Consider the following 6,041-nt stretch of genomic DNA (forward strand, 5'->3'; position numbering starts at 1 on the left):
AGGGATAATGATGTATTCCTCAAAATTAAACTTTAATCTAATATGGATATTAGATACGGATAGTATCTGTTAAATATCTAATCGAATCGGATCATCCAAATTCGAATTCAAATTTTTAAAAAAAAAAAATCAAATTTAAATGCTCTTAAATGGATACGAATACAAATCGAATTTGGATTATCTATTATCCGTTTACATCCCTAGCGAGAGAGATGAATGAATCCTAGACAGTTTTGGAGAGAGGAGAGATAAGAGATGGGAGCATAATTCTGAATAGTATTTAAGGAGCTAATAACCTAGAGAAGAAAAAGAAAAATAAATACTTTCTTATAATTATGAGTGCCAAATATTTTTCTCCACGTCAAGATGTTCTTTGATGTTTACTTCAAGAAGTTCTGTATGCTTTCTTTCAATTACCACTTTTTATTGTCATCTTTTTCCTCTTTTCAAAAGGTGTTTTATATTAACCAATGAAAATACGGGATAAAGACTGTTATATATACCATGAGAGAGGATTGAATCCTAACATTTCCATTAAGAGACATTAGTCATTACCAAACAACATGATCATTGATGATGTTCATTGTAAATGTTCTTATAGTCTCATTATAGCAGATGTTTTATCAATTTTTTTTCTTAGTGAATTTTATTTTAAATTTTGAACACCACAATCCAAAGAAGTTACAGCATAAATTTAATTCTTTAATTTTTGTCAAAAACACTGTCCTTGTCAATAAATACATGAATGAAGAATGTCAAACTCAATGAACAACAAAGTAGAGTATTTCAATGGCTTGTATCTATGAGGACAATCAAATCTCGACAACTTGAATGGCATATATAGCTCCTTGCTTATATTACACGATGAATGAAGAGTAGTTTCATGACACTAATAAGAACAATAGTGTATATTTGCACCACTTACACAAGTAAGGCAATTTACATGACAAGGCACCATATGGAAAAAATCAACCAATCTTCATTCTAAATACCAATTAGAAAGAAAAAAATTCTATTTCAACTCTTAAATATGACATTTTTCAAAAAAAAATTGCATAGACAATCCTAGTCCAATGGACAAGAATCAAATTCAACCCAACTACTATAATGCAAAGCAAAGGCTTTATCAAGCAAGTAAAGAAGCATATAATGCCATCAAATGTCGATGTCATTTTCCCTCTAGTTTCTATGTCAAGCATCATATGACGGAGCCTAGAAAAATATCAGGTCAGAGGCACGTGAGCTTGCTTCTTTCATTCGTAAATATTAAACTGCCATTCTCCACCATCATATCAACAAACCATGGAGTTTAGGAAGTAAAAGTACTTCTACCAAAAAAAAAAGAAAAAAAAAAGAGGAAGTTGTGTATAGTTCTCCCAAATTGCTCAAATTTCCTTCAAAATATATGAAAACGTACCACTGTTCTTTGAAGAGTGGAGAGGAACACCAGAAAAAAGAAAAAAATTGAAAGGGAAAAAAAATGAGCTCCAATCTTCTAAAAACAGTTTGAAGAATTTAAAGTCTATCTTTCTTGATTTCTTTAATAATCAATTAGTAAGAAATATAAATTTTAAGTAAAAACTGGGTTTCCACGTTCCCATCAAATGGAGTGGCTGAGAAAGAAATCATAAATCATAAAAGAGACAGAGAGATATAAATACATACAAAATTAATAACCAGAACAGTGCATCTATGAAGACAACTGGAGATCTAGTTTGCCCATCAAAAACTCTCCACCTTAACTGGAGAGTAAAACATTACATTGTACACACACACGCCAAGAAAAGAAAAAAGAAACGCTACTTCACAAAAAACCTTAATGCCATTTACATAGCTAAGGTAGATGGAGAAAGGTCTACACAAAAACTCTTACTTCACTGTCCATGAAGTGGTGAGCTTAGCTCAGTAGTGCAAATCTGCATAACTAAGGTGTTCGTTCTCACTTCATTTTTTGCCATTTGGCAAAGATTTTGTTCTATAAATCTATAAACAACTTAAAAGCAAGATGTCTATAGTTAGGGGGAAGGGAGAATGTTTCACCTTCAGTTCGAGCATGTCTTTTGAGTTTTAGCGAACATTGATTTCTCAAAAGCTAACTTTTTATTTAGCTTGGGCAAGTCATTTGAGTAATACTTTACAGCTATTTGTTTATCTTCTGAATCTAGAAGAAGAATGATTCTTATTGAAGGGCACGGTTCCTACACAAAATTGCAAAACATCAGGATAGTTAAATTCAAAATGGTAACATCCCTGGTACCACCTCACATCCCCATCTCATTAAAAAATCAAAATGCAGCAATACCAAAGTGTACTATAAGAAATGAATCAAATTCTTTGAAAGTTGAAGCCATGAGCACGAATCTGGTTCTAGTTTATCAAATTAGCAATTTCTTCTTCAAATTGTTGTTAGTGTTTGGAACACTCAACTTACCACATGCATACAGAATTCTTCCAATAAACTCGCACCAAATCTTAAAAGATTGTTAGTATCCGAAATGAAAAACACATTTACTCTAATTCAAATATGATCACATACCTATGTAAAATAGTGACTAACCCTGCCCAAAAAGAAACGGACAAGCAAGATTCTGCAAACACAAATCAGACAATGCAAAATATGTTGGGTCCGGCCCATGGCCCATTAAAGCCATGTGGGGCCCAGCTTTAAGTGAAGCAATAGGGTTTCTTTTGAAGAAAAAGAAAAAGCCGCATAAGAGAAGAGAGGAAGAAAAAAAGAAAAAGCCGCATAAGAGAGAGAAAGAAAAAGCAGAAAAAGAGAGAGAGAGCTGAAGTGGGAGAAGAAAAGAAAGAAAAGAGTTTTTCCTGGTTTCTCCGGCGAATCCGACGGTGATACGTTGTCGGAAAGAAGTGAGATTTGAAGGGAATGGTCGTGGCACCTAGCTCTCATATCCAACGGTCAGAATATCATTGTACCACAGTTCTCAGGAAGCCTCTCTGGTGACTTCTCTCCATTCTCTCTTGTTTCTATTTATTTGATGATGTGCTTGTGACTTTGAGTTCCTCTAGTGTTATCTAGAGATGGGATGTTGATAGTATACCCATTTTATTATCATTTGGTGATAGTGGAAGTTTTGGGTGGACTCCGACAACGGTCCCGTGGTTTTTTCCCTTGCAGATTTTTCCACGTTAAAAATTCATGTGTGTCTATTGTGGCTTGTGTGTTGAATGCTTGATCCATTACAGCTGTGTTTGTTTCTTTAATTTACATTAGCATATTGTTTAGCCTCATCAAAGTGGTATCAGAGCTTGGTCGATAATTGTGTAAATTAAAATAGAAAGTACCTCAAGTACTATGATTAAGCTTAATGGATCAAATTGGTTGATTTGGAAGCCTATGATGGAAGATATATTATTTTGTAGAGATTTATATGAACCTGTTGAAGGTGATATTAATCGACCATCAGAGATGTCTGAAGCTGAATGGACCAAATTAAATAGGAAATCTATTGGCACGATCAGACAGTGGTTGGACATTAGTGATTTCCATCATGTTGCAAATGAGACATCGGCGGAAGAACTTTGGAAAAAGTTAGCAAGTCTCTATTAAAGGAAAACAGCTGGGAATAAAGCTTTTCTGATGAGAAAGCTTGTTAACATGAAGTTGAAGGAAAATACTTCAGTTACTAAACACTTGAATGAATATCAAAGCATAATGAATCAGTTGAACACAATGAGGTTGAAGCTTGAAGATGAGTTGCAAGCTTTATTATTATTAAGTTTCTTACCAGATTTTTAGGAGACTTTGGTTGTATCAATTAGTAATTCTGCTCCATAGGGTAAACTATCATTGAGCATGGTTACCAGTGCATTGTTGAATGAAGAGACAAGAAAGAAGTCCATGGGTTCAAATGATGCACAAGCACTTGTCACAGAGAATAGGGGGAGGAGCAGAGACAAGTTCAATAAAGGTCGTGATAAAGCCAAGAGTCGTGGTAAATAAAAAAGATAGATCAAAATCTAGAGAAAAATTCAAGTGTTACCATTGTGGCAAAGAGGGACATATGAAAAGAAATTGCAAAATTTGGAAAAGAGAGCAAAGTGAAGAGAGCAGTTAGAAGAAAGATGATGATAATAACACCCCCTCTATAGCATCTGATGATGCTCTAGTTCTTCTTCCTTTCGGTGATGATCAGTGTTTGCATGTGTCAGATCACCAGGTTGAGTGGATTATTGATATAGGAGCTTCTTATCATGCTACTCCTATTAAGGAGTCCTTCACTAAATACAAAGCAAGAGACTTTGGAACTGTGAAGATGGGGAACACTAGTGCTTGCAATATTGTAGGTATTGGTGATGTTTGTATAGTGACAGACATGGGATACACACTCACTTTGGAAGATGTACAGCATGTTCCTAACTTGCGTCTCAATTTGATCTTGGAGATTGTCTTGGATAGAAAAGGATTTGAGAGTACCTTCAGTAATGAAAAATGGAAGCTCACCAAGGGGTCATTGGTGGTTGCTAGAGGAGATGTCTATTGCTCTTTGTACAAGACAAGAGTGAAAATATGTGAAGGTGTATTGAATGCAGCACAGGATGATTCCTTACCTGATCTATGGCATAGGAGACTGGGTCACATAGGTGACAAGGGGCTGCAAGTTCTGGTAAAGAAGTCATGGATTCCTCTTGCCAAATGTATGTTTTTAAATCCTTGTGATTATTGTTTATTTGATAAACAACATAGAGTTTCATTTCAAAAGCATCATGGTAGGAAGTCAAATTTATTAGAATTGGTACATTCTGATATTTGTGGTCCATTTGAGGTTCCATCATTAGGAGGTAATAGATATCTTATTACTTTCATTGATGATGCATCACGAAAGGTGTGGTTGTTTTTGTTGAAATCCAAAGATCAGGCACTCCATTATTTTCAGCAGTTCCATGTCATGGCCGAAAGAGAAACAGGAAAATCTTTGAAGTGTCTCCGCAATGATAATGGAGGAGAGTACACATCAAAAGAGTTCAAGAGCTATTGTTCTGAGTATGGCATTAGACATGAGAAAACAGTTCCTGGAACCCCTCAACACAATGGGGTAGCAGAGAGATACAACCGAACCATTGTTGAGAAAGTAAGATACATGTTGAAGATGACTATGTTGCCAAAGCCATTTTGGGGAGAAGCAACCAACACTACTTGTTATCTGATGAACAGGTCTCCATTAGCTCCTTTAGAGTATGATATTCCAGAAAGGGTATCGAGAGGGAAAGATGCCTCCTACTCTCATCTGAAGGTGTTTGGTTGCAAGGCATTTGCACATATACCAAAGGAGCAAAGATCAAAGCTTGATGACAAGGCGGTTCTTTGCATATTCTTGGGATATGGAAATGAAGAATTTGGGTACAAATTATGGGATCCAGAAAAGAAGAAGACTTTCAGAAGTAGAGATGTAATATTTCGTGAAGCTGAAAATATTACACACATTGAGAAGTCTGAGAAGCCTACTCATGTTAAGAATGTTATGTTTGATCCCACATCTGTTCCAGGAGGAAAACCTACTCATGAAGAACAGGTTGACCTTAATGATCCAAAGATTGTGACAGATGATTCTATGGATCATGAAGATATTGAACAAGGGGAGCAACTCCCACAAGAAGAGGTTGTAGAATCTCAAGTGAGGTGGTCCACAAGAGAGCATAGACCAACACAAAAGTATCCCAGTTCTGAGTATATTCTACTTACTGATGAGGGGGAGCCCGAAAGCTTTCACGAAGCAGTGATCCACAGTGATAAAATTAGTTGGATGAAAGTTATACAAGAAGAGATGAGTTCTTTGCATAAGAACCATACTTATGAGTTGGTAACACTTCCTAAAGGCAGAAAAGCATTGAGGAACAAATGGGTATACAAGATAAAGAGAGATACATCTGAGAAGCTAGTGAAGCACAAGGCTCGTTTGGTGGTGAAAGGGTTCGGACAGAAGAAGCGCATTGACTTTGATGAGATCTTTTCTCCAGTTGTAAAATTGACATCCATTCGAGTCATTTTGGGTTTTGTAGCTAGCATGGATCTTGAGCTTGAG

The sequence above is a fragment of the Hakea prostrata genome, chromosome 2 (assembly GCF_041222555.1).
Source record: "Hakea prostrata isolate BN-2017 chromosome 2, UWA_Hpros_2, whole genome shotgun sequence".
Taxonomy (NCBI): domain Eukaryota; kingdom Viridiplantae; phylum Streptophyta; class Magnoliopsida; order Proteales; family Proteaceae; genus Hakea; species Hakea prostrata.